Here is an 18,350-nt window from a genome sequence, read left to right as displayed (position 1 = left end):
GTCTGTCTGGACACTGGGACTGGAGAGATAGTACAGCAGGCGAGGCACTTGCCTTGCATGCATCAGATCCCAGTTCCATCCCCTGCATCCCACGTGGTCCTCTGAGCCCTGTCAGGAGTGATCTCTGAGCACAGAGTCCAAAGGGGTCCCTGAGCACCAAAGGGATTTGTCCCTTCAAAATAAACAAAGAATTAGAAAAACAATAGTCTGGAAACCGTCTTAAAAAAAACCTAAAGAGCATTGTATAACTGAAACCCAAACACAAAAATTTGTAAGTCTACAACTGTACCTCATGGTGTTTCACTAATAAAAATTTAAGGGAAAAAAAAAACCTAAACAGGTGCAGATGCATCAAGCTGAGCTAAGCTTTGGAAATGGTGGGCAGTGCCTTGCGGAGCCATGGAAAGCAGGGAGAAGAGTTTAACTGACTCTGGCCACAAGTCTAATCATTTACAGCATACAAGGATTTTCCTCCTGACCTCCCCAGCAATCATGTGTAGCAGCTATTTTTATTTCCCTGTTTTGCAGATGAGGAAATGGAAGCTCACAGAGGTTAAGTGATTGGCCCCCAGCCATGACCATTACTACAAATATTACTATGAGCAACCATTATCCCTGCCTGCTGCACTGAGCACTTCGTACACGTACTCAAGTGACTGCCCATTCAGCCTCCTGTCCCTGCTCCCAGAGAGACACTAAGGTCTGTATGTGACTTGTAGGTGCTGAAGCTCATTTTGTCGCAAACTATGACACCAAAATAAGACAGAAAGCCCATACCTATGAGCCAATTAGTAATCAGCAATGAGGGGCAATGAGGGTCTTCAGTGGACCCTCAGCACTGCACTGCTGCTCTTCCTTCTGCTCACTTTCCATGTGGGGCTCCTGGCATCCTGAGCTGAGGACTGATGCAGTGTCTGTTGTTCGCAAACTCAAATGTCCATTAAATGCTAGTCAGGGGCTCCACCTTGGCCCTGAGACAGGCAGGGTGTTTTCCACTCACCCTTTAGCCTTGACCCTTGTCAGGACTGGGGGTGCCTATGAGAGACCCACGGGCCGGCTCACATCTGCACTGGAAGACCTGTTGCCCATGGGGAAGGAGGCAGAAGGTGCACACAGGCAGAGGTGTGTGACATTTCAGAGCAAGGCTGCAGTTCCACAGTGTGGAACCTCAGTTCCAGAGATAGTCTGAAAGTGGCTTGTTCTGCTTGTCTCCAGTCAGTCACCCAGTCACATGGAGATGGATGCAGAGGAGAATTGCCCCGAAGAGTCAAGACACCCTGGGAAAGGCCTGTGCAGGGACATCCCTGTTCCCACCCAGCCTTGGCACTTAGAAATCTAGCCCTCAGGTATGAACAATGGAATATTATGCAGTTGCAAGAGACTGCGCAATGATGCAATTTGCTTGGATGGGACTGGAGGACCTCATGTGAAGTGAGTCAGAAAAGGACAAACAATGGTTAGTCTCACCTGCTTGTGGTATATAGAATAACCAGATGAGGAAATGGAAGGTATCCAAAGGGGGATAGCTAGATTATCCTGGATTATCCTGGATTATCCTTGATATTAGATTATAAAACTGAGAAAGACATAGAAGGCCAGTAATCAAGGGAGGGAGTAAGAAAAGGTAGACAGGACAGAAGTGAGGGACTCAGGAACATCAGTAATATAGCGGTGTGATATATCTATGTATGTAAACAACAGAACCAGCACAGCAAGCATGAAATCCAAGCTACAACAACCAAACTTCAAAAAGTTCCTGTCAAGAAATGTGTCCAGTTCCCGTAGTAGGTTACCTGCGCCAGGCCATCCCCGGGGGGGAAGGGTGCTGTTTCTCCACCAGCTCCCCCTTGGTGACTCAGTGGCCACCATCCTCCAGAGGCCAAGGACAGTCAGGTTTGGGCCCACAGTGACGAGACACTTGGGGCCTCATGGGATGGGGGTGGAGCCAGCCCTTTCCTCCCCACCCCAATGAGACCCAGGGTCTCTGCCCAAGAAAGGCCTCTCTGGCTCCTGATCAAGCTGCTTAACAGCCATGATCCCAGAGACTCAGGAACAAATTTCAGAACCCAGCAGGTTTTGACAGAAATCCCTCCTGATTTAATTGTTAAAATTTCGGAATTCCAAAATAGCGCGGCCATTACTATAGTCGTGAGACATCATATGTTATTCATAACCTGCAATAGAAAACAAATTATCTACGACTGCCCTTTTTTGACAGATCTGAGTGTTGGGGTAAAATCCCAAATAATAATGGTGGCTCTGGTGTCGAAATATTGAATGTAATCATAGTAGAGAGAGAGTAATGTGGAAATCACCTGCTCCACAGGTAGGGGGAGGGTGTGCAATGGGGGGTATACTGGGGGTTTTGGTGGTGTAAAATGGGCACTGGTGAAGGGACGGGTGTTTTATGACAGAGACTTAAACCTGAAAGCTTTTCTGTTCTCATGGTGATTCAATAAATAAATTTATAAAAAAGAAAAAAATGTAAGGTGGAGTTCATGCCCAATTCAATCAGCCTAATAAATGGCTGAATAAATACAATACTCCTACATTAAAATAAAAAATAAAATAAATAATAATTTAAAAAAATAGTTCCTGTCAAGGAAGCAGGCTGAGAGTGGGAGGGAACCTGGAATATTGGTGGAGGGAAGTTGACACTGGTGAAAGATTGGTTTTTGAACATTATAGTGAAATTGTCTTTTCACTCATTGTCTTGAAATTCAGTTATGAATAAGTTTGTAAATTATGGTGCCGTAATAAAAAACTTTTTTTTTAAAGAAAGAAATCAGCATGTTGGCTACTCGAGTTTCCAGAGTCCCATCTCAGGAAGATTCTGAGAGCAGAGAGTCTCTGACCCATTTTTCCTAGAAAGGCTCTTCCAGAATCGTCTCTGTTCCAGGTCAGGAGTTTGCTCAATTATTTTCACTCTGAGCCTGAAATTGACACCGGACTGACTGTGAAATATCTAGAGCCTCCTGCTCAGGATTGGGGAGAGTCAGAACCATGCGTTCACCTCCCACTTTTTGTTCACACCCACTGCCCTGTAGGTTTCTACAGGAGAACTCCACGTCGCAAGAACCACTGGATTCCAGCTGCTGAATCTTGCTAATTGAAGATACTGAAAATACGTTTCAAAGAACAGAAGCAACACCACCTCCTCATGCCATAGCAATGTCTGTGAGTAGCCAGTAGCTGCTCTGTGAAGAGGAAACCGGCACTCAGACTTTTGCAGGCCTTACTGTTTATCCAGGAATGCTCAGAGAGTGCATGCAGCAGTCTGGCTCCTGCCCATGGCTCGGCTCCCTCCAGCCTGCGCTCAAACACTCTGAAAGGAGTTCTATAGTTGGAGTTGTTTTCCTGGTTGTTGGGGGAGAGTTCCTGGTACTTGGGGGAGAGTAGGTGAGGCTGTAGAAGAAAGTGAAAAGAAAGACTGGAGAGACATGACTGGATAGATTGTAGGAAGTAAAAGAGGAGGGAGCTGAAGGGACAGTCATGTTCAGTCTCTTAGCAAGCAAAGTACTCAGGATGTGTGAGGAAGGAAAGGAATAGGGAATCTCCAAAGGTTTTCTCACATTTCCAAGCACCAATCATCTCTCATCAGAACAGCCAAAATGAGAGAAACTTCCAGCAACTTGTCCATCTGGAGGCTGGATCTTAAGGGCCTTAGGGTGGTTAGGGGAGGGGAAGAAGAGAAATTCCATGGCTGCGTGTAGGCTCAGGGACATGAGGCTTTCAAAGCCAGATACAGTTTTCTCCTGAAATACAAGGCTGATAGCCCAGAAACATGGCAGTCATATTGACATAACTGGATCCAAAGAATCCAGCTAAACTTCATTCCTTGAGTTTAAAGCATTAGCTGGAATAAGATGGTTAAAACAAATTTGATAGGGACTAGAGAGACAGCACAAGAACTGGCTTTGCGTCTCACTGACTCCAGGTTTGATCCCTGGCACTATACCTACATATGGTTCCCCTGACTCTGCCAGGAGTGATATCTGAGAGAGAGGTAAATCCAAAACAGGTAGATAGATAGATAGATAGATAGATAGATAGATAGATAGATAGATAGATAACAGACTGACCATCAACACTATTCTCTTGAAACTCTGAAGCTATTGTGGGATTATGGCATGTGGAGCCTCTGTTTAACAGATATTCATTTGTAGTTAGTGTTAATAAAACAGCCTCCTAATACAGCAGATTTCACACATTCAGGCAATAGCATCAAGTCCCTTTGAAGGCCTCACATCTGTGTTTAAGAATTTAATTCACATTTGGTCACTCCTTTCAGAGTAATCTATGCATCTATCATTCACGCCTTCAGTTCCAAATACCTATGTGTGCAGCCTCTGACAACATAGAGCTCTCACTGCTTGATTGTCAAATCCAATGACAGTTGTCATCAAGGTAAGGGAAGAGGGACACAGGAGCCTAGAAGGGCAGGACCTTAATGGCCTGTTCAGCCAGAAGGGTTCAGTAACACTCCTTACCAGTTGGTGGTGGAGCAGGCATCACTGATCGATCACGGTATTCTTTCCCAAGGAACGTGAATCAAACTCAATGTCTTTCTCAGGCTTACTTGAATTTGCAGCTCTTGTGCCATCTCTGATTTATCGTCCCTGAGATGCTAATTGAACAAGCGACATCCATAAGAAGGGGATGATCAGAGTTCAGCAGCCAGGTATGATTTACAGTTCAGGCTAATTGACACAGGAGCCTGAGCAACTCTCAGATATTCCTAGCAGTGGTAAAAATCTTTCCCCCAACCCCATTCCCTAGTCTTGAACCAACACATAAAAATACATTCACAAGAACAGTGCTAGACATTATAGAAAACAGCCTTTTCTTTTCCTATTACTTCCTGTTATATGATACATTTTCAGAAAGTACCACTAAATTTTAAAAAGTTTAAGTCATAATATACAGCTTAACTGCTGACATTTACATTTGCAATTTGTTGAATATCTGTTTAACGTCTTGCCAGGCATTTCTCTTTGTTTATTCATCTAAGTAGTGTGTAATTTCATGATAATTCATTTATCTTATATGCATGTCTGTTTGAGTGCAAATGTATATAGGCATGTATATTACAATAAATATATGTGCATATATATAAATATATTCACACAGAGAGAAATAACAAATAATCCTTTTTGCACTCTGGTTGAAAGGTTTCCAATATACTATGATTTACTCAAATTTCCCTGCAAATTCCTACATTTTATCACTGCCAACATATCTAATTTATTCCCCACATCTAATCCCCCACTCCCTGCACCAAGATTACTCTGGATATAGAACCTCTCCAGTCAGGTTGACTTCCAAGGCAACGGAGGGGGGGGGAGGGGATATGGGCAAACACAGTCCACACAGAGTGCCATAGGACAGGAGGTGGGGTGAGCCAAAGGAATTGAGAGCTCCAGATAACAGAGTGCAGAGCAATGCCATGGTCCCGATAATAGTGCAGAGCAATGCCATGGCCTGAGTCCAGAAACCAGGAGAAACAGAACTGGGCAAGGGGGCAGCCGGGGGCAGGAAACAGGCCAAGGCTGCATCTACTAGCAGAGGGCCCCTGGACACGGTCCAACAGAACAAGTCTAACAACAGTCAAAGCTGGCTAGCAGGGGACAACATTTTATGGAAAAGCTGATTCTCAGAACGTCTCCACCCTCCTTAGCAGTCAGCAGAATGGAAAACCCTGGATAATCCATGCCCAGGACTTGACAGAGCAACCATACTTGCTAAAGGAGCCCAACTTAGAACAAAAGAAATCCAGTCATTCTAGTTAGACTGGGGAGAGATGGGGGGGGGGGGGAGTGCCACACCAGCAGTACTCTGTGCTCAAGGATCACTCCCAGTGGTGCTTGGAAACGATGCAGTGTTGAGGATTGAACCTGGGTGTTTTTCATGGAGAGCAGGGACTCAGCCTCTTTTAATTCTCTCTCCTCTAGGTACATTTTCAAACATGTAAACACATGTTTGCATGTAAAACATTGGAGCATAAACACCCTACTGTCTCAAAATCTCTATGGATCCATTCTCATTGGTTATAGGATGTATACCTAGAGTGGGAACTGGGATTGGGGTTGGGGTCTGCAAGGCAGGTGGGAGTACCTCACCTTTGGTGATCATGAATATTTTCACTGTCTCTTCCATTTGCCTTTCTCTATTCTTTGAAAGGGAATTAAACCACGTTTTTATATCAAAAATAACATTTTCATCTTTTCGGACAGAAACTGAGTGTTGAAAGTAGAAAAAGAAATATACCTGATAACTTTTCAGTATCTGTATTGAAAACCATAATGCCCAAAAGGAGACACAGAGAGAGAGAGAGAGAGAGAGAGAGAGAGAGAGAGAGAGAGAGAGAGAGAAGAAAGAGAGGGAGAAGAAAATTGACCGCCATGGAGGAGGAGGAAAACTGGGGATATTGGTGGTGGAAAATGTACACTGGGAGGGAAGGGATGCATGTTGGAACATTATATGAATGAAACCCAATCATGAACCACTTTGTAAATGTGTATCTCACTTTGATTTAAAAAAAATCTCCCAGATATAAAGTAACAAAATATGAGATTAATATCCAAGAATAGCTGAGATCAACACCAGGAGGATTACTCCATAGCTTAGAGGCCAGCCGGGTATTCTAGGGGAAAGGGCAGTTCAGATAGAGAAGGAAGCACCAAATAAAGGATGTTTGGAGGATCCTCCCAGGAGGGGAGATGCATGTTGAAAGTAGACTATGGACTGAACATGTTTACCACTCAATGCCTCTTTTGCAGACCACAACACCCAAAAGGAGAGAGAGAACAAAAGGGAATGCCCTGCCACAGAGGCAGGGTGGGAGGGGGGATGGGGGGGATATTATCCATGGTGGTGGAAAATGGGCACTGGTGGAGGGATGGGTATTTGATCATTGTATGGCCGAAACCCAAGCACAAAGATTTGTAAATCTACAACTGTACCTCATGGTGTTTCACTAATAAAAAAAAATTTCATTTCCATACTACCTTCAGTAAGACCCAACACAACAGTAGGTCTATTATAAAGATTTTAAATCGATGGCTGTTGTAGAGATGCAAAATATATCAGAAAAAAACCCTTGCCATGTGACCTATTACCATGCCTGAAGTCTAGAGGAGCTAGTTCAGAACAAAATGGAATTGAGCCCCATGTCCCTGGAGGAGATTGTGCTCGTCACATGGGATAGCAGAGTCTGGGAGGGCCATTTTTGGAGTAGTGGAAAACAATAAGAACACTGCCAAACATCTTACCAATATCTGTAAAATTTTTTCCAGGATGGAAAAAAATCTCACCTCTACCTAGCTTCAGAAGTCCACATTAAAAGCCTTTTCAGAAGAGGGAACTCAGGAATACTGGTGGAGAGAAGTTGACACTGGTAGTGGCATCGGTGATGGAACATTATATATGTCTAAAACCCAAATACAAATAATTTTGTAAGTCACATATTAGAAAATGAAATTAATGAGGGTAAGAAGGTTCTACAGAAAGTCTTTAGGACAGAAAAAAGCTGAGGAAGCACTGATCGAAGTTATAAACTTTCAAAACAGAAAATACATCTGTGGTCTCTCATTGCCTTGGGCAGAGATTATGACTCAGATGTTTGTTCTTCATCCTCTCCCTCCACACCTGCGAGAGCACATAAGTGTTTTAACCTGTTCAGAAGGAGAGTTTCTTTCTGTGTTGGCATTGCAGTGACAGAGGGGCTGAAGAAAGGGGTGGTGGGGAGCAAGAGAGTGGTCCTTAATGTAGGTACCACCTTTTAGAAGAGTGTAGTCTTTATTCTCATGTGCGCATGGTTGAACAAGCTGGCACATGTTTCTGGACAGAGAGGTGAAAAGGAGGCTGCAATGAGACCTCGTAATCCAGGAAATGTCATCTGGAGGGAGAGGAAGATAGGTCCAGAGATTTACTTTCGGATTTCACTGAAAGAAGAGGAGTCTAGGATGAAAGAAATTCCTTCTAAGAAAGTCTGTAAATTTTAAGAAATATATTGACCAACCATAAAATTGAAAGGACTGGCAAAGAAAAATCATCCTATAGGTCAGAGGTACAGCTCTATGAAAACTTATGCATTGTACACAGGAAGTCCAGGCTCAATTTCCAATATGGACCCAGAAGGCGCCTCCAATAGTAATCCCCAAATACACCAGGAGTAGCCCCTGAGCACTGGATGTGGTCCATAAACCAGCAATAAAAAAAATAGAGAAATTACTAAGTTTATTGAGAGAGAGGTGGTCGGAAAAATGTATACATTTTTAAAAATTACCCTTAAAACCTTTGTTGATATTTCTGCTAGATCTAGTTTCCTCCAATTCAATTAATCACCACAATGTGTTAACTCCAGCTACTCATCTCTATGCCTATAGACTACAAGCTTCAACACTGCCTTACATCAAGATTTCTGCAGTGATCAATAATAACATCTGACTTCTGCTTGCTGCTCCACACCAGGTGAGATCTGCCTCCAGCTGATATCACTGGGCCTATTCCAGAATGGGAAGCAGAGACCCTCCCTTCCAACAAAGTCCCAACAGCCTCCACACCCAACATGCACCATATAAATAGGCCCATACCACAACTCCTGAAATGATAGACATACTCTATTCAATAAATTGCATGCTGCTCACTTTCTTTCTGCCATTTGGTGAGCACTGAAAAGAAAGAGAAAAACCTGAGCTTTATTCCTCACTATCTTCCAGGGGGTTAAGTACAAAGACTCATCCCCAGCGCAGTAAGAATACTAGAAACCCAAAAGGAAAAACACAGAAGCCCACCAAGCTCAATCAATGAAAACAATATCACTGAAGATATAAGCACCAGTAAATCTTCAGACAAAAATGTTCAATGAGCTCAAAAAAAACAAGGGAGCAGGTAGTCAGCAAAACACATGAAAGTTTAAGAATCAAAACTTTAAAAAACTACTGCAATCAAAGATGACAAAAACAGAGAACATGGAAGTGATTTAAAAAAAAAAACCTCATCATTGGACTAAAGACCTGCAGGGCAGAGCCTGGCAAGCTACCCGTGGCGTATTTGATATGCCAAAAACAGTAACAATAACGGGTCTCATTCTCCTGACCCTGAAAGAGCCTCCAATACAGCAGCATTGGGGAAGACGAGTAAGGAGAGGCTGCTAAAAATCTCAGGGCTGGGATGAATCGAGGCATTACTGATGGCCACTTGAGTATATCGGTGAACAACAGGATGCCAGTAATGACAATGACGGACTAAAAAGATAGTAGAGTGGGTAGGACACTTGCTTTGCACATGGCCAACACAGGTTTGATCCCCAGCATTCCATATGGTCCCCCAAGCACTTCGAGGGGTGGTTCCTGAGAGCAATTCCTGAACATCACCAGGTGTGGCCCTTCTTCTCTGGTTTAATAATTTGCTACAACAGGCCACAAAACAAAGTGAAGTAGTTTACAGGTTTCATATAGTGGATGTCATAAAATATTCCAATAGACAGCCAGAGAAGTTGTGCATAAGTTTGAATACAGGAGCATCCATCCTGCAAAATTTGGAGTACATTGCCCTCCTGACAAGTGGATGCATTTGCCCTCCCAGAGCTCCAAACCCTTTTATTTAGGCTATTTATGGGGGTTCCACAGGCTGGAGCGACAGCACAGCAGGTAGGACGTTTGCCTTGCACATGGCCGACCCGGATTCGATTCCTCCATCCCTCTCAGAGAGCCTGGCAAGCTACTGAGAGTATCCCACCTGCACGGCAGAGCCTGGCAAGTTCCCTGCGGCATATTCGATATGCCAAAAACAGTAATAACAATTCTCACAATAGAGACGTTACTGGTACCCACTCGAGCAAATCAATGAACAATGGGAGGACAGTGCCACAGTGCTACATGGGAGTTCCATTAGGTACACATAATTGATTAAGATTATTGACCATTGAAGATTAATTTCATTGCCAATTCCCTCCCCTCATGGGAAATTGTGGGGGATACAAAATGTCCAGACCTCTTAACACATAGTTAACACAACTGGCAACAAAACCCGGTAACTCTGGAACCACCTCAGGTCTATTACTGGTGCCTTATTATTGTGAGTAATAAGAGTCACCAACCTCATTCCAAGCATGTAGGACATCATAAGGATTTTAAGAGCTTTTGTTAAAGAAATCGCAGATGAAGATGAAATATGTGTTTCTTCTATATCATGTTACCTCTGGGGGACTCAGTTGTGGCCCCTATTAGCAGTAACAGCTCTGCAGACCAGAAGGAGGGCATATAAGGTTCCTGGCATCACTCTTGTGTGCTGGAGCCCAGCAGGATCTATACCTGATCAACCTTGCCCTGGCCTCTGAAAGAAGTCTATACACTCCTTCTTTTCTCCCTATATCCACTTCTGCAGCTGGGCTGCCCAGGCACATGTAGCATATAGGTCATGTACATGGTTGGTTGCAGTGCATTTTCACACCTCTATCTAGAATGTTGCAAAAAAAAATGTTGTTTTTCATTAATTTGCTGGACACAGGAGCTTCCGTCTGACCAGACCTAGAAGTCTGGTTCTGGGGGGTTCACAGCAGCACCCTAAATGGTTCTATTGCTGTTAACCTTTTATAAGTGATCAAGATGGCAGTTGTTACCCTGTACAGAAATCTTTCTTCTATCCATGCCACAGCCCCTTCTAAAAGAAGGATCCAGAACAGCCTTGCACCAAGCAGTAAGAATTAATGACACATCTAATAAGTGATCCATTATTCCAAGTCCCTTCTTCATGGCCTACCAACAAATTTTGTTTAAGGCATGTTTGCTATTAAAAAATACACATTTTGGTATACACACATGAACTAGAAAGCACTGTGAATTTATATTTTCTTAATTTTTTTAGTTTGACCTAATAAATATTTAACTCCATTGATTTCAGCTGCTCAAGAGGGAGATCCTTCTTTGATGAGGTGGGTTGATATAAAAGCCTAATTCATTGATGAGGACCTCTGTTCCTTTGCCTGGTATTAACAAAGCTTGTTTTCTCATTTTGGTTGCAAACTCACCTTTGTAATGGCCAACACTAAAGGCAGATTCTTCCAGACTTTCAAAGCTTGTTTCAGAGACAGGATAAATAGGACAATGGGTAGGGTCCTTGCCTTGCACACAGCCAACCCAGGTTCTATTTCCAGTACCCCGTAGGGTCCTCTGAGTCCCACTAGGAGAGATCCATGAGCACAGAGCCCAAGTAAGCCCTGAGCACTACCAGATGTGGCCCAACAACAAAAAACTTGAAGTTCCTTAAGTTTCCCAACTTATGAAACCACAGTAGCCTACAAATCTTATAGCAGCAATGGTCAGTTCAACTGCTACTGCCATGCTGGTCACAGCTCTGCTCTACTCATGTGCTTCTGTCCAGAGCCTGGCTCATTCTACGGCAGTAGCCTCCACAAACCCTAAATCCATTTCACCCTCCCACCCTGACCCTACAGAAACAGATTACTCAGATTCTACCACTGATATTTTTATTTTATTTTTTTATTAGTGAAACACCTGAGGTACAGTTATAGACTTACAACTTATTGTGCTTGGGTTTCAGTTATACAATGATCAAGTACCCATCTCTCCACCAGCACCCATCCTCCACCACCACAGGCCCCAGCATCCCTCCCACCCCCCATCCCCCCCATCCCACCCTGCCTTTGTGGCAGGGCATTCCGTTTTGTTCTCTCTCTCTCTCCTTTTGGGTCCTGTGGTTTGCAAGAGAGGCATTAAGTGGCAGTCATGTTTGGTCTATAGTCTACTTTAAGCATGCTTCTTCTACCCTGGGAGGATCCTCCCAACACCCTTTATTTGGTGCTCTCTTCTCTATCTGAGCTTCTTTTTCCCCTAGCACGTGTAGCTGGCCTCCAAGCCATGGAGCAAAATTCCTGGTACTAATCTCGGCCACTCCTGGGTGTTAGTCTCCCATTTTGTTGCTTTATGTTCCCCAGATGAATGCAATCTTTCTGTGTCTATCCCGCTCTTTCTGACTCATTTTGCTTAACATAATACTTTCCATGTAGTACCACTTGTATGTGAATTTCATGACTTCACCTTTTCTAACAGCTACATAGTACTCCATTGTGTAGATGTACCAAAGTTTCTTTAACCAGTCATCTGTTCTCGGGCACTCAGGTTTTTTCCAGATTCTGGCTATTGTAAAGAGTGCTGCAATGAACAAACAAGTGCAGATGTCACTTCGACTATACTTTTTTGCCTCTCTGGGATATATTCCCAGGAGTGGTATTGCTGGGTCAAATGGGAGATCAAATTCTAATTTTTTGAGAATCGTCTATACTGTTTTCCAAAAGGGTTGGACCAAATGGCATTCCCACCAGCAGTGAAGGAGGGTCCCTTTCTTGCCACATCCACTCCAGCACCGGTTGCTTTTGTTCTTTTGGATGTGGGCCAGTCTCTGTGGTGTGAAATGATATCTCATTGTTGTTTTGATCTGCATCTCCCTGATGATTAGTGATATAGAGCATTTTCTCATGTGCCTTTTAGCCATTTGGATTTCTTCTTTGTGAAAGTTTCTGTTCATTTCATCCCCCCAATTTTTGATGGGGTTGGGTGTTTTCTTCATGTGGAGTTAAACCATTACCTTGTATATCCTTGATATCAACCCCTTGTCAGAAGTGTATTTGGCGAATATCCTTTCCCATTCTGTAGACTGTCTTTGTATTTTGGTCACTGTTTGTTCTGAGGTGCAGAAGCTTCTTAGTTTAAGATAGTCCCATTTGTTTATCTCTGTTTTTACTTGCTTGGCCAGTGGCGTGACATCTTTGAAGATACCATTAGTTTCAATATCATGGAGGGTTTTGCCAACTTTGTCTTCAATGAACTTTATGGATTTCAGTCTGATGTTGAGGTCATAAATCCACTTTGATCTTACTTTTGTGCATGGTGTTAGGCAGAGATCTGAGCCCACATTTTTGCATGTAGCCGTCCAGTTTTGCCAGCACAATTTATTAAAGACACTTTCCTTGCTCCATTTCACTTTTCTTGCCCCCTTATCGAAGATTAGATGATCATATGCTTGGGAGGAGATGTCAGTATATTCAACTCTGTTCCATTGGTCTGCAGCTCTACCTTTGTTCCAGTACCATGCCGTTTTAATTATTACTGCTCTGTAGTAGAGCTTGAAGTTAGGGAGGTTGATTCCTCCCGTTTTCTTTATCCCAAGAATTGCTTTAGCTATTCCTGGGGGCTTATTGTTCCATATAAATTTCGGGAGTGTTTGCTCCATTTCTTTGAAGAATGTCATGGGTATCCTTATAGGGATCGCATTGAATTTGTACAGTGCTTTGGGAAGTATTGCCATTTTGACAATGTTAATTCTCCCCATTCATGAGCAGGGGATATTTTTCCATTTCCTTGTGTCCTCTTTTATTTCCTGAAGTAGCGTTTTGTAGTTTTCTTTATACAGGTTCTTTACTTCTTTAGTTAAGCTGATTCCCAGGTACTTAATTTTCTGGGGCACAATTGTGAATGGGATTGTTTTCTTCATGTCACTTTATTCTCTTTCACTATTTGCATATAGGAAAGCCATGAACTTTGGGTATTGATTTTATGGCCTGCCTCTTTACTATACAAGCTCCAGCCCTCTATTCTTTCTAGGAGTTTCTTGGTAGAGGTTTTAGGGTTCTCTAAGTATAGTATCATATCATCTGTAAATAGTGAGAGCTTGATCTCTTCCTTCCCTACCTGGATGCCCTTAATATCTTTTTCTTGCCTAATTGCTATTGCAAGTACTTTCAGTACTATATTGAACAGCAGTGGAGAGAGTGGGCATCCTTGTCTCGTCCCTGATCTTAGGGGGAAGGCTCTCAGTTTTTCCCCATGAGGATTATGTTTGCTGTAGGTTTGTGGTAGATGGCTTTAACTCTATTGAGAAAAGTCCCCTCTATCTCCAATTTGGCCAAGGTTTTCATCATAAATGGGTGCTGGATCTTGTCAAATGCTTTCTCTGCATCTATTGATATGATCATATGATTTTTATCTTTTCTTTTATTGATATGATGGATTATGTTGATTGATTTCAGAATGTTGAATCATCCTTGCATCCCCAGGATGAATCCCACTTGGTCATGATGTATGATCTTTTTGATGAGTTGTTGAATTCTATTTTGTAGTATTTTGTTGAGAATCTTTGCTTCTGTATTCATCAGGGATATCGACCTGTAGTTTTCTTTTCTTGTAGTGTCTTTGTTTCCTTTTGGTATTAGAGAGATATGGGCTTCATAGAAACTGTTTGCCACTGATATTTTTATCTTTTTATGTTATTTGACACTCCAATCTATGTTACCAGCACTGACTCTTCTGAGAATCTCCATCGTCTGCCAGGTGTGCAAATTGCCACACACCCCCAGCTGTGTGACACAACTCAGACCCACTTCTGGCTTCTGCTCCCAACATTTATGCCCAACACAGGTCCCTGAACAAGATCTTCTTGCCATGACCAGTCACACGCAGCTGGAAAAGGATGTCATGTTCAGTCTGAGGCCCAGGCAGCCAGCTGGGAGGTTTGGTTCCCACCATGTCTGCATCAGACATTTAAGAATTGGGCATTTTGGTCACCAGACTGAGTCTTATGTAAAATATCCACTGGAGCTCCAGCCCTCAAACATCAGCTGTTTGAAGTTAGGGAGATTGAAGTTAGGGAGTTTTCAAGGTAAGAGCCGGGAGTGATGCAGGAGCAGTGAAGACAGGTCTCTGTGCTTGTCCACAATTCCCAGATTCTTCAATATTTTCAAGAATAAAAGTCTTGAAGGCTGGAGCGATAGTGCAGTGGTTAGGGCACTGTCCTTGCTTGCAATCAACCAGGATTTGATATGGTCCCTCAAGCACCACCAGAAGTAATTCTTGAGTGCGGAACTAGGAGCAAAGCCTGAGCACCACTGTGTGTGACCCCAAAACAAAAATTAACAAACAAATAAGAAAGTAGTAACAAAGAGGCACAAACTCAGACTTAGAAAATATGGGCCAGAGCAAGAACTACTGCAGATAGAGCATTTGCCTTGTATGTGGATGACCAGGGTTCAATTCCTGGCATCCCATACTGTCTCCTGAGCTCATCAGGAGTGATTCTTGAACACAGAGCCAGGAGTAAAACCTGTGCATCACCAAGTGTGACCCAAACCTCCCCCAACCTCCTCAAAAAATTATACAAGTTTATTGGAATGTATAAGAAAAAAAACTCTGCAGCTGGGAGGAGTTTAGTATCCTACTAAATTAAATATGACCAGGTTTGTGGGGTTTTGTAGGAAAACTAGGTCTTTGTGTCATTTATCAAGTAATAAGAATGCAAGGGATTTTACAGAGCCCTGACTAGTTTAGGACCTTTCAGATGATCTACTTGATGATTTGCCTAGGTATTGTCCCTTGTCTCCTGGTTTCCTGTGAGTATAAGGTCTGGGGAAGAATCTACTATCTTGGGAAACTGTTAACTTCCCATTCTCAGAAAGAATCCAGGACTTTTCAGGAATATTTAAAATGTGGAATGGAGATGGCTATAATGGAGCTGTTCGCAGCAACTGGCAAGGAGAAACCTCTTTCAGAGGTGCTGTTTTTTTTTTAATTGAATTACCATGAGATAGAGCATTACAAAAATTGTTCATGATTGCATTTCAGTCAGAAAATGTTCCAACAACCATCCCTCCACCAGTGTTATTTCCCAGCACCAGTGTCCTCAGTTTCCCTCCCACACCTTCAAGCTACCCCTACCCCACCCCACCCCAGCACCTCTCCTCTCTCTCTCTCTCTCTCTCTCTCTCTCTCTCTCTCTCTCTCTCTCTCTCTTCTCTCTCTCTCTCTCATTTTAGGCATTATGGTTTGCAGTACAGATGCTGAAAAGTTATCATGTATATAACTTTACCTGCTTTTAACACTCAGTTCTAGTCCAGAGTGATCATTTCCAACTAATATTGTCATAACAGATCCTCCTCTATCTTAACAACCCTTCATCTCCCACACCATTGACGAACCATTGATCAGTCCTCCTGGTCCATTTTGGTGCTGGGGTATTTTATGGCAAGGGGCACCTTCTCCAATCATGGTTTGAGCTCCAATCACTCCCGATCAGATCTTCCTCCATGACTGCACTCTCTTCATGCAGTTTCACAAGGAATTTGCCTGACATTCCTTTTTTTCTCCCTGTAATAAATGTCTTTGTCTTTAGGTAGATGGCCATTAAGTCATCCTTGGGTTTTTCCATCTCCAAAAAAAAAAAAAAATTATCCCGGCCCCTGATAACTTTCTGGGCAAATGCTAAGCCGCATATACCAAGGAATAACCAGGAAAATTCTCCTGTCTCCAACCCAGACTCTATGTTTTGAAGCTTTGTTTTTTAGTCCATGTGAATTCAGTAATTTCAAGACTGGGAGCTCATGGTGCAGATGCAGGGAGGCACCCTCATTCATTGTTGGTAGGAATGCCAACTGGTCCAGTCTTTTTGGAAAACAAATGGGCATTCTCAAAAACCTAGATATTGAGCTTCTATACAAGTTAGCAATACCACTTCCAGGAATGTACCCTGAAGGCCCAAAAACACACAGCAGAAATGCCATCTGCACTTCTTTGTTTATTGTAGCTCTATTCAGAATAGCCAAAATCTGGAAACAACCCAAGTGCCAGAGAACAGATGAATGGATAAAGAAACTGTGGTACATCTACACAATGGAATACTACACGACCACTAGAAAAAATGAAGTCATGAAATTTGTGTATAAATAGATGGACATATAGAGTATCATGCTGAGAAATATGAGTCAGAAAGAAAGGGACAAAAAAGAAAGATTGCATTAATTGTGGCATATAAAAATTATAGTATGAGATAATACCCAAAGACAATAGAAATGAGGGCCAGGAGGACTGACTCATGGTTGGAAGCTTGCCACAAATGGGAGCTGTGGGGGTGGGGATTTAGGATAGAGAAGGGACCGCTATGACAATGACAGTTGAAAATGATCTCTCTGATGGATCACTAAGTCAATGATGGTTGGAAGGATCACTTGGGATGAGAGATGTGCTGAAAGTAGATAAAGGACCAAACATGATGGCCTCTCAGTATCTGAATTTCAAACCATAAATCCCAAAAGGAGAGAGAGAGAGAGAGAGAGAGAGAGAGAGAGAGAGAGAGAGAGTAAGAAAGAAACTGTCTGCCTTAGAAGCAGGGTGTGGGGTGGGGTGGGGTGGTGGGAGGGATACTGGGGACACTGGTGGTGGAAAATGTACACTGGTGGAGGGATGGGTGTTTGATCATTGTATGACTGAAACTCAATCATGAAAGCTTTGTAACTATATCTCATGGTGATTCAATAGAAAAAAGAAAAGAAAAAAATTATATCTCTGATCAAGAACTGAGTACTGAAATAGTAGGTAAAGATATGTATGATAACTTTTCTGTAACTATATTGCAAATCATAATGCCCAGAAGGAAAGAAAGAGCAGGACAGAGAGAGAGAGAAGAGAGAGAGAGAGAGAGAGAGAGAGAGAGAGAGAGAGAGAGAGAATGAGAGAAAGCACCTGCCATAGAAGCGGGCTGGGGAGAAGGGTGTTGGTGGGAGGGAAATTGGACATTCATTTGTGTTGAAAAATGTACATGGTGAAGGGACAGATGTTGTAACACTGTATGACTGAAACCTAATCACGAACAACTTTGTCACTGTGTATCTCACAGTAATTCAATTAAAAAAAATGAGTGGGAGTCCATGAAAGAGTAGGTCCTTGTTGCTCATCAAACGCCTAGGACAGGCTGGCTCTACAAGGCTCTTCCTGGGCTCAGATTTCTTCTTGTGCTCAGATGCTTTGGGAGGGATAGAAGGCATAGGGATGAAGAAGCGGCCCAGGAGCCCTGTCTACTTCCTCTCCCTAGTCTGTGTTTTGGTGGCAGGATGGGCCCCAGAGCCTCAAGAGAGCCAGGCAATCTTCTGGAATGGTTTCCCTCTGACCCCCTGAAGCCAGCAAGACCGGTTTCCCAGGTACTCTCTAGGTTGGTAACTTTACTCTTCTGCCAGCTTTTCCCCCAGAGACTTCCTGCTGCTTCTAAATCATAGTCGGCCTGTGCCTGGGCCAATCAAATTTCCTCTCTTGGTGGTTTTTTCGGGCACTTTCCCCACATTTTTACAGGTTATCAAAGAAGATCCAAGGTGAGTTCATTTCTTCATCTTCTAGATTTTCCTGCTGTGGTCAGTCTTTCCAAGATCCAAGTGTCCTTCTGGTTCAGGCTGAACTTCCAGGATGAGGGAGTCACAATTCAAGCTCCTACCATGACTAACCCATTCAATACATTTCTTCAAATGGAGAAGTTACCTGGACAATAGCAATAATTCTGAGTTCTGTTTT

The sequence above is a fragment of the Sorex fumeus genome, unplaced genomic scaffold (assembly GCF_029834395.1).
Source record: "Sorex fumeus unplaced genomic scaffold, SorFum_2.1 ptg000006l, whole genome shotgun sequence".
Taxonomy (NCBI): Eukaryota; Metazoa; Chordata; class Mammalia; order Eulipotyphla; family Soricidae; genus Sorex; species Sorex fumeus.
Note: the sequence above shows the minus strand (reverse complement) of the source record.